This window comes from Hyposmocoma kahamanoa, unplaced genomic scaffold (assembly GCF_003589595.1).
Source record: "Hyposmocoma kahamanoa isolate Upper Pololo Valley unplaced genomic scaffold, ASM358959v1 95, whole genome shotgun sequence".
Taxonomy (NCBI): Eukaryota; Metazoa; Arthropoda; class Insecta; order Lepidoptera; family Cosmopterigidae; genus Hyposmocoma; species Hyposmocoma kahamanoa.
In genome coordinates this window covers 5,594,754-5,616,591 of record NW_020654972.1, presented here as the reverse complement: position 1 = coordinate 5,616,591, position 21,838 = coordinate 5,594,754, and the positions used below count along the sequence as shown (strand labels likewise).

Below are 21,838 nucleotides of genomic sequence, written 5' to 3'. Positions count from 1 at the left end.
ATAAAATCTAAATTCCTAATATCACTTTGGTGTGATGACCTGGCACATTTATTCTACAACGGAATAAATCCACTACTTGATATTTGATCGTTTTCTATTGCAGTTTAATGACAAGTTACTATTTTGAAAATCCTATTAATAACTGTCGAACGGAATTACAAAAGCATTCACTGCGTAGTCGCGCGTAAACAATCACGAATCAATCCCTATAACGAACCGTTTGTATCGTCATTACGGTTCATTACTATAGTGTAATGATTAATATTACTCAAGATATTGTAATTGTAAGCGCTGGTTGTTTTTTTAATCAACTGCTTATTTAATAGTGACATTTATAGTGTCACGCTGTCTTTATAAGAAATATCGTTCGACTTCTAATGTGTACCTACTCATTCACATTTCATTTCACTCGCTAGAATGAGTACCTGGTTATAGTCGGCTCTATGATTTTTGTTAACGTAACATGCAACGGTTACAGCTGGCTAGTGACTGCCCGGTTTAAGGGACGGTACAAATTGCCATGCAGAATTGCTAAATATATAACACACTCGCAAGCGACTATTAGCACTGACACTGCCGCCCAGTACTTACTGCATTGCAGTGCGGCTGTGTTTTTACTTACCAAATGACTTTGCCTAACTACCCCCAAGTGCCGCCCGGCAGTAATAGAACACAGTGTTGCGCAGTACAACGTATGGATGCACGATTTTTTGCTTTGAATCGATTTTTTAGATTGTAATGGATCATATGCCTCTGAATCGATTCAGAAATCGGATCGTGTGAGAAAAAACCTTCGGATGTTACAAGCGGCAACCGCCGAATATTGTAGACTTAATTGTACTTAGTTGTTGCCGAACTGCTTTTCTTGCAAGCCAATACAAAATAGGGGTTCAGAATTAGACTGTTTAAATTATGAATACGATCTAGACGATTTGATTCGTTTTCACGTTGAATCGATGAACTTAAAAATCGCATTAAAATGAATCGACACAAAAAATCGCTACAGCGTATACACTAGAATGTAATGTATATCCCTGGTACAGCGATGCATATACGTATGAATAAAGCCATCTGGTTTAGCTTATCTATTGTCTGTCTGTTTTTCTTTTTTCCGTGCAATAACGAGTATTTGCATTGTATTGTATCGCGACGGAATAAAGTCAACTTTAACCCCGCTCTGTTACAAATATCGTCGTAAAACGATTCACCAAACAAATTCAATTTCCATAGCTGAGTGTTGATTCATGTACGCGCCTTATTCACCACTTGTCAACCCGAATATACGCTCGAGAGAAGTCATCCAACCCTTTATGTAAATTCAATAGATAGGTTCCTTTCCTCCCCAGGGCAAAACGTCGAATGGTTGACGTAAACGCTGTTATGTCTTTGTATAACTACTGTTTGCCAATGCAATACGTATTTGCAACAGTACAAGTACACAGTGTGACATTAATATAGGTGCGTGAACTTGTACTAAACGTACTGAAGCTTCAAACGTAAATATATTGTATGCCATGAGTTTACAATATCAATCGTTGCTAGCGACCGTGCAAAATATTTATAACGAAAATTGATATCATGTCAATTAGGAACTAAGGCTTATGATTAGGTACATTATTATTCTAAGATATAGTTCTTATGCTATTTAACTACAAAAAAGAGAACGTAATAAAAGACGCCTCATTTAATTAGCGCGATAGAAAACGAAGAAAGTTTAAAATTGAATTTGAAATTCTCTTTAATCTCGTGTCCGGACCACTTTACTTATATGCCCCGACTACCCGGACCGCTTTACTCATATGCCCCGACGGGCCGGATCACTTTACTCATGTGCCCCGACTATTCCGTTTTTTCGTATTAAACTTATACTCTCTGTATTATTCAGTTACGGTTATTTTTAACCGGCTTCAAAAAAGGAGGATTATCTCAATTCGACTGTATTATGTTGTGTGTATGTTACGTGATTACTTGTAATTCGTGAACCGATTTTGATGACTCTTTTTTGTTGGAAAAAGGGTACCCATTTAAATTCGAAGAAATCAAACTAAGGTGGCAAACTAGGGGATGAATCCGGTTTCGCGAACTTTCCGGTAACAGTTTTCAATAAAACTTGGCAAATGGATGTAATTCTTCCAATTTGGAAGCAACATTGCTTCCAAAATAAAAAATATTAAATAACCTGCCTCCTGCATGGGGGACATCTCCATGTCTCAGGCGAAAAAGTACATTATTTAAAACAAAAATCAGATCATTATTGTCATATTCACCCAATCAGAGTAAGTGAACGTTTTCATCATGATGTTTTCATTACTTCATTTTTAAATTTGCTTTATAAATTAAAAGAAAACAAATGAAAACCCATTAGTCAACCATAACTCTCGATTATTTCCATCTGGTAAAATAAATATGGCAAATATATCGTTTGCTTTGAACAAGTTAATAAAGGGAGTTTTCATATAAATTATTTATTTCTAGAGCTTCTTGTGAAAGAGTTCGTCCAGGGAAGTACTGCCGCCTTACCTATTTCTGCCGCCAAGTAGTAATGTGAACATTACTGGGTTCCGGTTTGGAAGGGTAAGGTGAAATTACAGGCACGTGGGACTTGTCAACTCATGTCTCAGGATGACGGGCACAGTGGCAGTGCCCCTAAGATGTTTGCCATTTCAAGCCCCGAGTGGCATTGCAACTGTTATGAACAGGCGTATCGTTTATCACCAGGCACACGACTTGTTTATATTGTAAAAAGAATATGCTACGAGTGGCCCAACGGTTTGCACTTTGGGCGCTGGACGAGGGTTCGATTCCCGGTACGACCGAAATAAACTTTTTAAGCCGATTCTGGTCTAGATATTCTGAGAAAAATGAATTCTGTTGCTATGTTCTGTTACTCACAGTACAGAAACTTCCATACTTTGAGTCGTCTGCCACATTTTTATTATTCAAACATAATTTAAAAGTTCTAACACAATAACCTCTTATCTCGTAATCTTTGAAACATGTAAATATTTAATAAACCGTATAATGTTTACACACATTTCATTACAATGGCAATATATTCAATTTCATTCTTAGAATTTTAGCAAATAAATAACGTTCCCACGTTAAAATTAAAACATAATAAGTACATTCTAGAATAATTAACATGCCTTATTTGCTTTTGTTTATATAACAAATTTGATTTAAAATTTCATTTAAACATCAGTTTATATTGTAATTCTAAGAACGACATGCGCGCCCTAGTTGTGTGCAGTAACTTATTTTTTGTATGGAATATGCTAGCGGTGATATACCAGAGGAAGAAAGGTTTTTCTCAGTCGAGAGCTTTAGGGTTCGGAACAAAGTATAACAAGATAATTAATGCAACTCCCGCCTCGGTATGTCAATGCCTACACTCCGTTCACAATTCTTGGAAAACGAACTTGCGTGGCGGACTATAACCCACGGAAGAAAAAAACAGTGGAAGTGCCTTAAGCCTCGAGTACTATCGGAAACGCTGTCGCCAAAATGCACACAAACAAATGATAAATACTACTATTGGTCATAGTTTCTAATTAAAATAGAAGTAACAAATTCTGAAGTGTATAATTTAAACTTTACCCAGTCGCCATATCGTTAAAAGGTCAATACTTTTATTGCAAGATACAACGTTTTGACTTTATATTGAAGTTTTGTTCAACGTGCTGCTATCTTGCGGCCAGTAGCTGGACTACGACGAACGATTAACATTTGAATCAATTCGATAAACGGAAAATTGTAAATTTATTAAAAAGACTTACTGATGACATGAAATACTAGTACGGGTAATCTTTCTTATCATTTTTGCAGTCCAAAACAGCATAATCGTTCATAATTCTGCGATTTTAGAGAATTTGCGCCAAAGAATGACACAACCATACCATACAAAGCGAAAATGGCGGGCTGAGCTTAAGTAGGTCTTCCGAGACCTAATGTTAATAAACACTTCTAATAACCCAAACCCTATCCTTAGAGGAGATCCGTGTTCAACACATAATGGATTCATGATGATAAAGATAGCCTTACGTTTGTTGAGAATATCACGTGATGGTGTACAGGAAAGAGGACGTAAACGATACAAGATCTCCAAGAATATATCTTTAGAAATAAAACTATATTTTCGAGTCTAAATCGCTTATATTAGATATAACTGGTTACCATATTAGTCCCCCTGTAAAAAGAACACAACACGTTGGTATATTTGAAAATTATTCTTAATAATTTTTTATCCGCTGTCTTGTGTGTCTTTTTGTAAACTTTTTAATTGTGAATAAAATAAATAAAAAATAAAAAAACAATATCTCGCGCTTCTATGTCACTCTCGCGCAAGTCGCGCCCTGTCGTGCTAGCCCCACAGTTGTTGTCTATGTTCAGTTGTACGCATTGGCGCTGTAAAGTCACCCTTTAAAAACCTTTAGGGATACCCATTTCACTATTAATATTTTATCGTAATTGCTTACTTCGTTCGGGATTATTGAAACGTAGCGGTAAGCTTTCTTGGCATCCGCTCAAATTGCATAATCTATAAACGGAATTACTCGATCATTCCTCGACCAAAACGTATGAAATTTGAAACTAGCAATACAATGTTACAGAACGTGATATAGCTCAATATTTGAATTTCAATCTGTGATCTGAGATAATTGCAAAGGAGAAAAACATTCAAGTGTAAAATTTAGCTCGCAATTGTCCACAACATAGACTAATTAATAACTTAAAAAAAACGGGACCTCAAAAGTTTGTGTAATTACATCCACTTGCATAGTTTCTATCTATTCTATCTATCTACGACAAGAGATAAAGATGGGGTCAAAAGTGTATAAATACGAGAAAAAAGAACAAAAAGCGGACTATTGCGCTTTGGTACGAAATCCACATTCCGCCTATTATTACTAATAACGTATTAATTACATTATCAGCTTTCGCTAATATAAATTTTCTTAACTATTAATAATTTATAATCCAAGAACATAGCACCTGCAAATACAGTCTAAGATACAAAACTCAATTTTCAACCACATTTGCATCGTAAATACACGATACACGTTGTAGGTTATACAACTTGAAGTAGGTCTGGGACAGAGCCAGTTAAGTGTGGTTAGACGATAAATTGCAATTATGCCCTGTTATCCCAACTCTGATTAGATAATTATACTGGATTAATGGAGGCGGATGGTTCTATCTCAGGGAAGCATTTCGAGTGACAGTTTCATTAGGGTAAATATCTATGCTACGATGAGATTTCATAAAATATTGCATTTCCTGTAGTTAGTAAATAAACCACGGTCATGCACAAGAACTTCTCAAGCCGCATTTCGCCAGCGCGGAGACCTATTGCCTATAGGCGAACGTATGTATATTCTGCCCTCCATGTCATAAACAACACATTTGCATTGTGGTTACTTTCGAAATAGTGGCAGGACTCCGTCACTCGCTCCAGGTCACGCGATAAGTGCCTACAAGCTGAGTGTACCGACGTCGGCACAAGCGCTCATACAAGTCTTTTATTTATGAGCATTCGGCTCCGCACGACTGCACATGGTGGGCAACGTTATTTTCACCTCTCTGAGCGCGTGCTTAGGTTCCTTTTACCTCGTAGTGAGCGGCGATGTATCTCTTACGTAGTAACTATTAAATAATCTGTGATATGTGCACCTGAAGCTATGTTCTTTGAAAAAGTCAATTACGCTGATATTGTATTATTGATTTGTTTTTATTTTGTGAAATGGCTCCACTGGTTTGTTATAATTATTAAAGGTGTCGAAAGTCGAAAAGTAAATGCAAAGATCTAAAACAGACACGGAAAAAATTCGTCGACTTAGTAGACCTGTAGCTTAGTTGATAAAGGAGTAAAGTGGAGAGAGATTAAGTAGCAGTACTGCTCCTTGTGAAAAAGTCGTCCAAGGAAGTACTGCCAACCGCCTTACATATTTCTACCGCGAAGCAGTAATGTGAAGGGTGCTGAAGAAATTACAGGCACATGGCATGGGACTTGTCAACTTATGTCTCAGGGTAACGGGCGCAGTGGTAGTGTCCCTCAGAACTTTGCAATTTAAAGCTCCGAGTGGCCCTGTAACTGTTATGGACAGGCGTGTTGCGACTTGTTCGTCCCGCACTTGACGTTATTAAAAAAAATGGATGTGTAATCCCGTCGGTAATCCCGTGGTAGTAAAATATCATAATATTACTATAACGGTATAAGTTCACAAATTATTGTGAGTTACGATACATAAGGGGGTGTAAAGAATAGTGCAGGATAAGAGAAACTTATTAACGACACCGAAAGGGAAAGATGTTTAAGCATCTAATACGTCACGACTGTTTTCTTAGGAGCATTGTAGAAGAGACGATCGATGGAGAGACGCAGCGAAAACCTAAGTGAAGTTATTTAAATCAGATAAAGGAAAAGTTAAATCGTGTCGTATAAGGGACTCAAACTTAAGGGTCTGGACAGAGATCGTTGGCGATTACGTCATCGACAGGAGCTTAGTTTTTTAATAAAATGAATTTATAACATGAAAACACTTTTATTTTTTATTTTAATTTTATAATATCAAGTGACGGGACGAATAAGTCGTGCACCTGATGGTAAGATACACGCCTGTCCATAACAGTTGCAGTGCCACTCAGAGCTTTAAATCACAAAGACTTGAGGGGCACTACCACTGCACCCGTTACCCTGAGACATAAATTGACAAGTCCCATGTGCCTGTAATTTCACCAGCACCCTTACTCTTCAAAACCGGAACACAGTAATGCTGACATTACTGCTTGGCGGCAGAAATAGGTACGATGGTATTACTTCGCTGGACGAACTGTTTCACAGGAGCCCTAATGCTAAGAAAACCATATAGTATATATATGTTCGGGGTAGCCTAATGATGGTTTGACCTACCGCCTCTCGAGCTGAGGGTTGTGGATTCGAATCCCGGCTGGTACTTCTGAGTTTTTCGGAGTTATTGTGCAAAATTTAATTTGAAATTGACCATGAACTTTTCGGAGAACGAAAACATCGTGAGGAAACCTGTACACATCTGCAAAGCAATTTAAAGATGTGTATGAAGTTCGTATCCGCATTGGATCCGTTTGGGAACTACGACCCTCACTCGCATTGTGAGAGGAAACCTGTGTCCAGAAGTGGGACTTATATAAGGTTAACTGTGATGAACTACAATTACTTATTATTTATAACGGCCATTCTCGGTCTAGCGTTCACTACTTAATTTCTGTGGCAATTTTTATTATCTAAGATTCGATTTTTTTATCGTGCAATATATAATGTTCGAGTATTGTCTCGTGAACTATTATTTAATAATTACATGCTAATATACTTGAATATTTAAACATTAAAACATTCCACGGAAATTAGGTAGTGAACATCAGTCCGAGAATGACCGATAAACAATAAATACCCGTAGTAATGATATATGGGTGGTAGTTGAGGTAGTTCAGGGTTCCATTCCCGGTAGGACTAATTTGGGAAATTAACTTTCCTGCATGGTGTTGTAATGCTGTGGAGGGAAAAATCCTAGTTTAAGGCCAGGTAGTTTGTGTGCTTGTTTAGCATTTGGCACGTTATTATTATTAAGTAACATTAATCTCCTGATAAGACGTTAGTCAGTTTCACTGACTACCATAGAAAAGATCCGTTCTCTTTCACCTAGTACCAAGATTTATTGTATAGTGGAATAGAAAAGACGTTATAAATATATAGATACAGTGCACCGATAAACTGAATGACAGTTTTACTAGACGGTCGGATTTTTTTAATACTATTCTGTGATTATTATGTGATACAAAAATCAAACAAACACAAAGAAAAGCTCTTTCGATTCTATTATTATTGTAATATATTATAATACCTCCACTGCGCTTTGGTTTTCGAGATGTTCTGTTTTTTTTTTTTTTTGTTTCTTTATTATTAATATTTTTTCACAAAATAAGTGTTTTGTTTTTTTCCAATTTTTCTTTTTTCTTCTATAGTTTTGTTAACAAAACTCGTGGAGCATAATATTAGTAAATAAACATGGCTGTTTACAAAAATAACAGAAAATGACCAAAAAATATAGTTGCCGTAGTCTGCATTGGAGGTATCGATATTATATTATAGTTATTTAATATAACTATTTGATCTTGTTCCATTAACTTGTTGTTAGTTAGCATACAGCGGTTTTCTTGTAAAACTTCGAGGTAAGTCTGTGTTTTGTTTATAGCGAAAATTTTTAGGAATCATGTTTTCACACTATATCAATCATATCATACCAATCCAAGTGTTATATCCTTCATTTTACTGTATATTTCTTCCAAAGTAATTAATTTAACACTTTCACTGTTATGCGGAATCAACCATAGGTTGCAAGGCAACCATTTAAGGTTGTATCTCTTAAGTGGTCGTCTTCGAATCCGCGTGTGGGCATGTACTCGTGACTTTAACTACGTACATTTGCAAATGTTTAGTAGCAATACCTCTCATTAGCGGTAGAGGAAAACATTGTTATGATACCTACATGTTCGTAAAGGTTCACAACCCCTGGAAAACGTGACTAGTCCCCTGCGACGGTGTTTCCGAGCACATACAACTCGAATATCTTTAAGGTACGACTGAATAGGCGTCTTCTAGGCGAGCTTGTTCTACAGTAGACCCTATGTGTGCTCCAGGGCTAGGTTGTATTTTTTTGAAAGGATTTAATTTAAAAAAGTCCCCAACCCTAGTTGAACTACCGTGACGGACTACGCTCAACTTAGAGGAGACCCATGCCTATCAGTGACCATATAGTGGCACGTATAAAAGATTGAGAAAGTTTAGATGAATAAATAAATAAAATCACAATTTCTTATATCAATCAATATAGGGTAATCAAATAGCCCAAGGAGCCTTCTATCGGTAGTTTTGTTTGACCCATATATAAATAGACAATGCGGTCGTATTACTTGACGATCTCGGTGACCAGCGGGTAAGGACTGTAGGCTTTAGAGGAAAGGGTCTACGAACCAAACTTTTGAAAATTGATTGCCATATGAATATTCTGTGTATTGTACCGGAGCAAATTTCGTTGCTACAGCATTGGTATTTATTAATCATAGTACAGATATAATCTTGAACTAATCGGTTGGTCAAAAAGTCCATAAAGTTTTTACACCTAGCTAACTTTAAATAAAAAAGAACGTTTTTCTTTTAAAATGTCATATTGTCTATGGTCACTTTAAAAATAATATTTTGGGTCACTTTATAAAAGAGGCGCGAAAGTTTTATATTCATAATTCATGAAAAACGCCTGGAACTGTCGGATCGTAAAGGTGTCGCAATTTCATCATGATAATGTGAAACCACACACATCTTCACAAAGCCGTCGAAAGCTATTGCAGTTAGGTTGGAATGTGTTACCTCATCCGCCGTATTCGCCCGACATAGCCCCTTCAGATTTTCATTCATTTCGGTCTTTACAAAATTCTTAGAATGAACACGTCTTTGATAACGAAGAGATCATCAAACGACATTTGGAGCTGTATTTTATAAATAAAGGGAGGAATTTTTATGAAAGGGAAATTCTAAAATTACCCGAAACATGGGAAAAGATTGTAAATCAACATGGCCAATACATTGAATAAACGTTTACATTTACTTTTTTTAATGTTTGTCGTTTATACTTTTATACCGCGCGATTTAACAAAAAAGAGATGTCGAAATCGGGTCACGAATTGGTCGTAGTAATCGCGTAGGCTCAATTTACATTGCGGCGGAACGGAATGAAACGGAAGCGTCAATTTCGCCTCGAAAAGGCACGCGCCTTATGGCTGTAGTATTTCGTCAACGTTTGACGTCACACTGCGCCTACCGCGCGAAGGTAGGCACCTTCGCGCCACATTTGCTATGGATTCGCCAAGCGTCGCCGACGGCAGCTGCAGAATTCTCGCGTATGCGTGAGAATTCAGCGGAAGACGCGTGACATGATTTTGGCTCGTATCTAGTTTGTGCGTTACACAGTTGACCACAAAGATCATTATGCTATGTTTATGTTATAATACCATTACAAAAATTCGCTTCCATTCCGTTCCGCCGCAATATAAATTGAGTCTTACATACACACAATAAAAAATACTGGCGAATTGACAACTTCCTCCTTTTTTGAAGTCGGTTAATAACTGGTGATTCAGACAAATGAATACTACATACCAACTCCAATATAGAACAATGTTAACATGAAAATTTGGTTAGCAGGCTATGTCAAATTACTTGACGTTTGCTACTGTACCCGACTCAGATAGACTCATTTCCTTTGTGTTTACCTAATATACGCAATATCTAGGTCTGGTATAGGGAAATTATATTATGTATATCTAATATTCCGACTTGTACTTGAATCCAAGTACAAGTCGAAATATTAGCAAATAAAAAAACTACACGTTTTCAAATTATTGACGAAATAACTGTCGAACTAAAACCCGTCAACAACTGTACTTACAAGGTATTAAGGAAATACTGAACTAAAAACGTTTCCTATAAAAGAAAGAAGAAAACTGAAATTTTATATCATAAATGCTTTTAGTACACTTTATCTAGTAATGTGCCGCGGGGTAATATTTATAAAAGTATGTATGTTTATGACATACAATGGAAAATATAACGAAAAACAGAGAATACAATACATTTGTCAAAACTGATAGGCGAAAACGTGAAAAATAATGATGATCAACCAAACAGCTTCAATACTTACCTGATCTCAAACTTATACGTTATATAACTCAGAATAGAAATTAATAGAAAAGTTCGTTTCTAAAATATATACATAACTATATATTCTGACGGGACAAGCAAGTTCTGTTTTCCTCAAAGTAAGTAGTAAACACTAGTCTGAGAATGACCGATTGAATATCATAGTGAAACATCACAATTATAGTTAGTTAAAAATGTACTTTGGTAAGTTAAAAATAATACATTTTTGTCATTTTACTTCAGTATTAGGCTTGTATTGGAAAGCGCGCACTGACACCTTCCCCGCTTAATGCGAAAGAAGGCCCCTTCTTTTCTTCTTCGTGTGCGTGGTAGCAAGAATATCTTATTGGTAACTCTTTTTTTTTTATTATACCAGTTGACGGGACGAACAAGTTGTGCGCCTGGTGGTAAACGACACGCCTGTTCATAGCATTTCTAGTGCCACTGAGAGCTTTAAATCGCAAGGATCTGAAGGACACTGCTACTGCGCCCGTCAATTAGAGACATAAAGTCCATGTGCTTGTAATTTGACCATTACCCTTACCATTCAAAACCGGAACGCATATATCCTATACGAAAATTGGCACCTGTTCATATAGCACCCACAGGTTTAATATAATTATAAGAAATAAAGCTACATTATTACGTATATTTTAAATCAAGACCGTTCTACAAATCTAGACGTAGTTCGGGAAAGTCGATCGAACGTCCGCGGTCAAGGCGACACCCAATAGCACGCGATGTATGTGCTCTGAATTATACCAATGTTAAATATGTAGTAGTTACAATACAAAGTTCAATTATTTTGTTACATCAAAACCAGACGATCTATACTCAAGCTAGTCTTGCCTGTCATTCTTCTCGTCATGGTTTATAATCGGCGAATAATACACGGTGGTGGAAATGATACATAATGAAAATATATGGCACTGTTATACAATAGTATGTTAACTCAAAAAGTGGACTCTCTCAAAATCGATGAAAAACGAATTACTTCTCGCAAAAAATCATAGTTCTAGTTTATTATAGACAATTTACCAAACATATTTAAAAATAAAATAGAAAAAATAGTTTCATATTTTAGAATAAGGATTGTTTTAGCCAGAACTAGCTCATATAAAGTATGTGTCATTTTGAGTTAACTAAATATCTTTTGATTGTTTCTTACAATATTATAACGACGGTTTTTTTGACGTGTAGAGAATCAAATTTTACGTACAGTAATGGTATATTAGTAAATTTCACATATTTTGAGTTACAACACTATAGTAATAGCAGTGCGATATGTCGACAGTGGAAAGGTAAAACGTCTAACGTCTAACTAAAAAATTTGGAAAATATTATAGGAGAGCGATTTATAGTTTTTTTTTTTATTAAGAAAAACATCATAAATCTAGTTCTTAGGTTTTCGCGATTGTTAGATATAGGAAATTAAACTATTTTTCCGGATTTAAATCGCGTATATTTAGGGACCATGGGACCTGTAAAGGGCCCGAAAAGTCGGTTTGTTTGAAAAAACAAATATACTCGATTTAAATCCGGAAAAATAGTTTCATTCCCTATCATAAATCTAATTTTATTTCTTAGAAAGTTTTCTGAAAAGTTTGAACTATTTCATGTAACAAATAAAATTACAGTGTTTTTTCAAATGCACGTTACACATTTTGCCTTTCCAGCTTCGATATAGACATTGGAAATGAAACTGTTTTTTTATAAACTAACGTTTCGGGCCAACAATCGTGAAAACCTAAGAAATCGATATGATCTGCAGAAATTTTATTATCAGCGCATTGTACGTCCCACTGCTGGACACGGGTATTCTTTGGAGAGTGGGTTTAAGACACACTCTGCCCCAATGCAGGTAGGAAATCTCACACTTTTGGTTTGTAAACCTTCTTCGACATGCTGATATCATCACGATGTTTTCCGACGCAAGATCTATTGTGACTAACATTCTCAATGTATGTAACGTTAAAATTCAAATTGTAGGTACAACAGGGATTTGAATCGTCGACCTCACTGGGTTACCACAGCTCCAGAGCTGTAATAAAGTAAAAAAAGTCAAATGTAAAGTTCAGTATAGGTTCGTAACGACAAAAAAGCGGGATGGTGATATACACTTCATGTGGCGCTGTCTCACGATTCATTTTAAGTCCTAAACTGAATCGTAATAGGAGTTCATTGTAAGGCCCCAGTAGATAATAGAAAAATCACTTTGCATTATTAAATCCTATATTGTAGAAAATTATCAAAATCAATATAATAAATAGTACGAGAATAATTTTATGGTGTCCTACTTTCTTAGATTAACGAGAAATTTAATATTTATAGCTAGTTTATAAATTTAAGCCTTCCGTGGCTATTCATAAGCGATCCCTTACACATGAATTTCAAAACGTTCTAGAATATTCAAGAAAGAGTAACAAGCAGAGTTCGTTACAAGTAGACTCCATTTATCTATAATATACATAGAGTGCATAATACCTCCGTCAGAAATTCCCAAATGATTAAAAATAAAAGCCAAAAGAACGACACATCGACTCAGAAAAGTTATATTTTTAGTTACAATACCAAAACTTTTCTTCTAAAAACACTAGTGTTAGTAAAATAATATCGGTAGTTTACACATCTAACACATAAAATAAAACAAAGTACAATTATCTCAATGAGGAAATAAAAAGTATTATCCACCTCAATGGGCATTCTTTCCTTGATGCGTTAATATGCTGTGCCAATTCAGATCCCAGAATAATAAGTCGCGTTAAAAAACGTAAGTATTTTTAAACAAAACCATTGTATTTACTTTATCATTGTTGTATTATTCAAAACACAGGAAACAAATTGTTTGAAAAAAGTTTGTTAAAATTAACTACTCATATCTCAATCATAAAAATGTTTCTAAACATGATTATGCGCCATTTATTTTCACGCGCATTTGCTGTCAGTCAGTCATATTTGTTTACCTTTTTTGCACTTTTGTAAAAAAATACTTATACTAATATATTTTTTATCGCTGTCAGTTAAAATATTGTTGAGTTGTTTGTTGAAATAGTCACGTAAAGTCATAAAACTTAAATTTAAAATGGTTTCATATCAAATCGAAGTAGTTCTATACAACCATTTAAAATTCTAGTCAAACAAAATACATTCTTAACTTTTTTATAGACAAAACTTAAAGATTAACGATCTTAAACTGAAATGTACTTTTGGGCGTAAAAACTTCAAGTGGAAACACGTGAGGACAAATGCTTTTAGAATAACTAACCCGTGGGATTTTTATACCATCTTGACTGTCGTAGTTTTATACTTTTCTGGAGTTTGAAATATAATTCGAGACTATAAATAATTTTTCTAGTCTCGAACTTTAACAAATAATCTTATTTTATGTAAACATAGTAATTTGACTTTGACATTTTTTAAACATAAAAGTAGAAGTAAAACATAGTAATTTCGGTTTTATTACACTTTTATGTATTCCATGTAACAATGATTACGTATAATGTGAGTAGTTATTTTTATCATGAAAAGGTGGGCAAAACCATTTAGGTAGGGAGTTCAAATGAATTTTAAAAGCAACACGTAATGTTCGTATTTTGAATTCTGAGCTAAGTAATTTCCAAAGCGTTAATGACTAAAATATATTTCAATAATGAACGATAATTATATTTCACAACGTTCCAGAACTTTTAAAATGGAAGCGAACATAAGATTGGAACTTAATAAATTTATCGATTATCAAACTTTTCTTTTCACTGCTGAACTGAACTCATAAACAACACCATTGTAAAATTTGGCAAACAATTTCTTAAAAAACATACGATTTAAATTTGAAAATCGAAGGAGAAGAATTCGAATATGCCATAGGTTTCCAGTCATAATAAAACTCACTCATACTCGTTCATAGTAAAGTAACAGTTGTAAACGAACTTCACTTCGAAATAACGCCGGCACACGGGATGGGGAGTGGAGGCGACATCGCGGGACGCGGCCTTCCCCACGAAGGGCTGTGAAGCACTGAGCGCTTAACAAGCGAGCTTGAGACACCCACCTATTTGGGTAGGTACATACACCCTGCAGTGTTTCGAGATGCTTAATACCTCAATAAGTTTTAATACAAAAGGAAAACTTAAGTTTTCAATTGTGCGTGGTTTTTGCGATCTTCTTTTGTTCTATTTTTATTTCGCCGCTAAATTTTTGGACTGATTGTACAAGTACATACATAGGGCGCGCTATAAGTTTCCGGAACTGGCCACTTACATAAACAATATTTAAAAAGTAATGACAACATATGAAAATGGAACTCTTTGGCAGTAGAATACAGTTTGTTTCATCTGACTGTCACTTGTTTTTACATTGTGGCGTTATTTTAGAAATTGGTTGTCACCATAGATTTAACTTGTGAAAATTTTTGTAGTATGATTTTCTATACTTAAAGTGTAATCTAACTGGTCAGCGGAGCTTCCCCCGGTTTCAAAATGCTTTTGGCGATGAAGCTCCATGCAAGACTTATAGATTTATAGCTGGTTTACAAAATTCAAACGCGGTCGTGTGAATCTCAGTGACGAATTTTGTGATAGTCGCCCGTCCACTGCTGTGAACAACAAAAACATCGATGCTGTGCGCCGTATGATCAAAACAGACAGGCATGTGACATACCATGAGATTCGGGCATTTTTAGGCATAGGCATGTGTCAAATAAAATCAATAAATACTGTGCAAACATTTGGGTTACAAAAAGCTGTGCTCTCGGTGGATCTCACACAATTTGACTGAGGCTCAAAAAACGGATCGCGTCACTTGGTGCAATGCCATGCTTACCAGATTCAACGAAGGGGCGTCAGATTTGGCGTGAGCCATAGTAACAGGTGACTAAACATGGATTTATAGTTACGATCCCAAAACAAAGCAGCAATCGAGCGTATGGGTCTTTCGAGATGAGCCGAAACCAACCAAAGTGGCGCCCGTGTAAAGTGCCTCTAAGCGGATGATTGCTTATTTTTTTAAATAAAACTGAACACGTAGCTACTGTGGCTTTGGAGAATCGTTGTACCGTGAATAGTAATTGGGACACGACCATTTGTTTACCGGAAGCTATTGACAAACTCCACTACGAGAATACCAGTTCTCACATGGCCAGACAGACAAATGAATTTTTGAAGGTGAACAACGTTGACCTTATGAGCCATCCCGCGTACAGTTCCGACCTGGCAGCTTTTATTTATTTCCGAAAATTAAAAAAAGTTAAGCGGTCAACGATTTCATCACCTGAAGAGGCTATCGAAGAGTATGAAAAATATGTTTCAGAGATTCTCACGGAGGAGTGGCATAAATGTTTTCAAAATTGATTCATTCGTATGAAAAAGTGCATTAACGCTAACGGAGAATATTTTGACAAACAATAAAATTCATTTCTGACCATTTATAGTATTTTTTCTTATTCATTCCGGAACCGGAAACTTATAGTGCGCCTCACGTAGAAGAAAAAGTCAGAAATTAAAATCCGAATATCAAAATTTAATTGTCTTTTTTTGCTCAATATAAACCGGGTTTTTTGTTTTTAAACAAACCAACGTTTGGGCTCTTTACAGGTTCCACTGTCACAGCTGATGGTGTATTGAAAAAAAAAACGATGAAAAAATAGTTTATTTTGTGCAAGGACTTATATCTGTAAATTTATGTTGCATTGATTGTGATTTTATGGAAGTGCTAGAAAAGGACGTATGGTACAAAATTGTTCTAGATTTTTCTAGATAGAATACATTTTTTTCAAACCATGCTACTAATTCCTCCATAGTTTTCCAAAGATCAGCTTCAATAGTACGCAACTCATCATTATTCATCTCAAGTTCTGGACGTACTCGAGGTTCATTTGCCAAGTTAAAATGTCCACTGCGGAATCGAGTAAACCAAAAACGTACCGTGCGTTCATTACTTATATGCACTCCATTTACTAGCCACGTGAACAGAGTGCATGTATATTTCAAATCGTTTGCCCGACATTAGTGTCAAGTTGCAACTCGAATATAAAAATTACATAAATTTTAGCAAAAACATAAGAATAGCGCAAACTTTTTAATGATAAATGCCCATATTCCACAAAGTAGGGACCAGCTAAAAAACAATTGACGACCATCAATCGCGGATACAGGGTTTCATTTGTATTTCAATTATAGTTTCTAATTATACTGGATTTATATTTTTTAACTAGGGAAAGTTGATTTCAGCAACATTTTTTTAAGGTTATGTCATTATGTTACTTTGTAGTACAGACTTATATATCATTCTAAGTTAAGTATGATAAGGTACTTCACATTGTAAGTAATGCTTAGAGATTCACTACGACGTCTGAATGACATAAAAATGGTACAAAAATATACGATTTAAAAAAAATGCTTTAAAACACTTAATGCTTTGTAACAAAGCACAAATCTAATAGAAATACGTATTAATAATTATTTGCTAGTTTTGTTGAAAACTACGCCGTTAGTATCTACTCATTTTGAATAATAACTATTTTTGTCGAACATCCTAATAAAAACAACAGAGGCGCCGTTTTTTATGAAAATTCAGTGCGCATTTGACTTCCATCTCACCTGGTGGAAAGTGACGATGCGATCGACGATGTAGGAAACAAGTCGGCAGGCAGGGAATTCCACCCCATAGCCGTTCGCCATTAAATGTGAAAGCAAAACACATAGGGGTGGAATCCCAGCCTACGCCTAGTCCCACAATGATGGAAAGGGGAAGGCGGAATGAAATTATGCAATTCCATCACACGCTCTCCGTGATATATCCTGTAGAATACTGATAAGCAGGCAACTTTACGGCGGTGTTCAAGGTTCTGCAGCTTTGTCTCTAGTAATTCCGAGTCACCTATAAGTCTCTTGACACGTTTGTCGATTGAGTCCAAGGTGGCCAGTTGGTGGCCTTTTCACGTATGGAATAAACACGTGTCATCATAGTATTTAAGAATAATGGTACGGTACGAAATGTGGTTTATTGTCGTTGTACGTTTCCCTTTCAGCTTTTTTTATGGTATCAATGATGGACCCAACAAGTCGTGCACCTGGTGATAAGCGACACGCCTGTCCATGGTCACTTAGAGCTTTTAACCGCAAAGATCTGAAGGAACGAGCCTGTAACTTCACCAGCACCCCTTCTAATGCTCACATTACTGCTTGGTACCAGAAATCGGTAGCGTGGCAATACTTCACTGGACGAACTCTTTCAAAAGTAGCTTTACTATGAAAAAGTTACAGTTAATTGATAACACGAAGACTAGCTAACTGTAATAAATGGTTAGGTGAATACTACAAACACTAATTTCCAGTTAAAAAGAGCTAAAATACTAACAATTTCAAGTTAAGAAGTTAATAACACAGTTAATTGTTGTTGACGTCATTTAATAAACAAACACTACTAAAATGTCATTGACTGTTTTAAGACTTACCGATCTCTCTTCTACGTACACTTTTGAGCGTTTGTTCAATCCATATTGCTTCTTCCGTCGGAACATTTTATGGATAAAATATAAGTACACACTTCATAGTTCTCCTATAGTCTCTTAAATCCAGTGTCGTGCTCAACTGGGTCTTCAGTGAAATGAAATTTCCGATATTCGCCCACTGCAGCCGATGGCAGTGCCGATCCGCTTCGCTTGGAAACGGATTTTGAATTCATACGGCGCTCAATCGACCAGACACCTACCCACAAAAGGAAGTTTTCATTTCTCTCTCAATAACATCGAACGCTGAAAAATTGGCGCTATTTTTTGTTATTTCCTTTATGAACATTGTGTTGCCGAAAATAACTCTACAAATCATTTCAATGTTTTTTCGTTTTATTTGTTTATTTTTAACAATTACCTTTCGCTCGTTTGGGCGTATAGCGTTGGCGAAAAAATGAATTTTGACAGAAAAAAGTGACTAAACAAAATAAAAGGCTTGATCAAGATTTCAAACAAAATATAAACGAACATTCTGATAATGTTATGAAAAGAAAATTGCCTATTGGTCAGCCGTTATTGAAAGAACGAACCCATCGGCCCAATATAAAGGTGTCCCACTTTGTACAAGTTTTGAATGAAAGAGTAGCGACCGAGAACCCACACGTGATCGTAAATCAGATACCTCACGCCATTCACCGTTTATTTACAACCATAACCTTAGGCACAGAAGGCTGAAAGTCGCCTAATTTACTTAACACATTGTATTTTGTATCCTTCTTGTGGCCAAGAATGTGGCTATTGAGAAAAGGGTGCTCACAGATAAGGGCTTTATCGATGCATAAAGTACGTTATTATGAAGTTTGTCGGCCGCCTTTCAGTTGCGACGAGCAAAAAGAATAATGCAGGCTTTATTCGGCGCGGTATTTATGGCATGTCTTTATTTGCACCTGTCATAAATTTGACCTTCTCGAGAAATCGATATTTGATATAAAGAATCGCGTGGTGGTTGGTGTCAGCGACCTCCTTGCTAGAAGTTTTATATTTGCGTGATTGAATTTCATGTCTTCGTGTATCCATTGGCGAGTTACGGGAAACGTTGTTAATTACCTGGAAAGACAAGTAAAAGTAATTTAGGCAGGTTAAAAGGTGAAACAAATTAAAAATCATGCTATAAAGTGAGACGAATTCCTTCAGGTTCGAGACATTAAATATAATTAAATTTCCCAAGAGTGAGATTGGCAAAGATAAACGGGGAATTATACCGTTGAAGGTCTTTGAAGGCACCGCACGGTAAGTACATCCATTCGCCAAGTCTCATTTGGGTTCGAATGGAAGTGGGATGGTTCTATTATAGTTCTGTATTAGCCTAATTTGACTGCCCACTTACTTGAGCCTTAAATCTTTTATACACGATTGTTAGATAATCGAAAATGAGTTAAGTGCCTCGGGATATAATTTGGTGTTTTAATAATAAATCACGCAGTAAATTCGCAATTAGTAAAATGTCATATAAAAGTCTAGCGATCATAGGAAATGAAACTATTTTTCCGGATTTAAATCGCGTATATTTGTTTTCAATATTTTGTTTAGTTGGTCATGTCAACAGGGACCATGGGACCTGTAAAGGGCCCGAAACGTTGGTTTGTTTGAAAAAACAAATATATGCGATTTAAATTCGGAAAAAATAGTTTCATTTCCAATCACGAAATTGTAACAATCGCGAAAAGCTAAGAACTCGATATCTAGCGATCATGTTTATAAAGTCGTAACACTGAATACATGTTTTGTTGGGCAGTTTTGAGCACAGCTATTTCACCCATGATTACATTACGACAAAAAAGGGTGCAATAAATTTGTAATCAGCCCATTCAAACGTCTCTCTGCTGGGCACGTGTCTCTCTCAGGCGAGGATTTGAGCCGTGGTCCGCCACGCTGGTCCAATGCTGCTTGGGAACTTCACACGTTTTCCGATGGTTGTGAACCCTTTGACTTGCAGGATTCATCACGATGTTTTCCTTTATCGAAAAGCTCATGATAAATTTCAAATTAAATTTCGCACATAAATTCAAAAACTCGTGTTTGTGAGACTCTTTCTTTAGGAAGTGAACCCATTAGCTGTTTAGTAGATTCAGCTTTATATCTTACTCACTTAGAATTATGAGTCGAGTTACGTCACACCTTTTAGGCAAAATTATTGGAAATTTCCTATTGAACGGTAGATTAGAATTTTGTAATCTACCGCCTACTCTAAGAATGTTTTTATCATCGACAAAAGGGTGTAACATTTTTAGATGACAACTAGAATTTGTTTTATAGTCAACACCCCTTTTTATGCAATCTATTTCCTTTGAGAAATAATGTAAGGCAAGAGTGAATAGGCATTATTTAGGTGTGCATGCTACATCGTCGACCTCATCGTCACTTTCCATCAGGTAAAATAGAAGTCAAATGCAAACTTGCACACTTATTTTTATATTAAAAAAAAAACTTAGGGTTGGAGCCTGAATTCGAACCCACGACCCCAGCTTGAGAGACGGTAGGTCAACCCATTAGGCTACCATGACTTAAATTTATGCTAGTGGTGGTAAACATTTCAGAGCCGATACAACTGGTACAATTGTTATCATTCAGCATTTAAGAGACAATTGTTTATGAATAAGTTTTATATAAAAAAACCGACCTCAAAAGTTCGTGGAATTACGAGTACATCTATTTGCCAAGTTCGAAAATCCGTTATCGGAAAGGGCGCGAAACTGGATTCATCCCCTAATTTGCCACCTTTGGAGGTGAAATGTTTTCTTCAAATTTAATTGGAACTAATACTGAGGTACCTTCTTTCCAATAAAAAAAAAAGAATCATCAAAATCGGTTCACAAACCACACCGGAGTTCAAAAAAATACAATCGAATTGAGAATCTCCATTTTTGAAGTCGGTTAGTAAAACTCAGAAAGATTACACTTATTACGATGGTTAACACGTACAAGAATAACAATAAATATCTTGATCTAGCACAAGATCACAAACGTGTGGAATATGGCCTAAATTGAAATAATGCAATGGCATTTGCTTTTGTTTGCGGGTAAAACAATGGTTTTACCCGCAAACGATCAATCTGCTTCCAGCCAACCTTGTTAACAACTTGAGGTGGTTGGATTTCTGTGACGTGTAGCTTCCAGTACATGTTTGTCCGCTGGTTCCGACTGTGCTATTGCCGATTAACACAGTCTCTTCCGTTTTCAAAATTCAAAATTATCTTTAGTTTTATTTATTTATTTTATTACTTAGTTCGCATTTTTGCTTGCGGCCTAAGCACAGGCTTGTGTCGCAGAGACTGTTTTACATTTAATAATGTAATGTAATGGTACATGATTCGGCACATGGTTTGTATGTTGAGAAAAAACATTGTTTCAATTTATTGAGTTTAGTTTTGTTGTAATCGAATTAGAGAAAATAAACTCGGTCAATAACATAAAAAAAAATTCAATTAAATTAATAAATTGAAATTAAAAAAAATATAATAATAATGTGTGTGTGTGTGTGTGTGTTTGTGAGTGTGTGAGTGTGCGCACGCGCGCGTGAGTGTGTATGTGTGTGTGAGTGTATGTTCGCGCGTGCTTATGTTACACCAAAGTTATAATAATGTCGCAGTCGCAAATAATCA

The 21,838-nt window shown here is 35.9% G+C and overlaps 1 protein-coding gene across 7 annotated transcripts in view; it reads right to left on the bottom strand.

The window, feature by feature from the left end:
• The window catches only part of LOC113238285 (apoptosis-stimulating of p53 protein 1), a 468,812-nt gene that overhangs the window by 173,820 nt on the left and 273,154 nt on the right, over window positions 1-21,838 (bottom strand). For 4 of the 7 annotated variants that reach the window (XM_026475117.1, XM_026475119.1, XM_026475121.1 and 1 more), the window contains exon 1: window positions 14,618-14,719. The exons of the other annotated variants lie outside the window; for them this stretch is intronic. The gene's annotated coding sequence lies outside the window, so the exon portion shown is untranslated. Of the gene's footprint in view, window positions 1-14,617; window positions 14,720-21,838 lie in introns of those variants that run through there. 7 annotated transcript variants of the gene reach the window in all.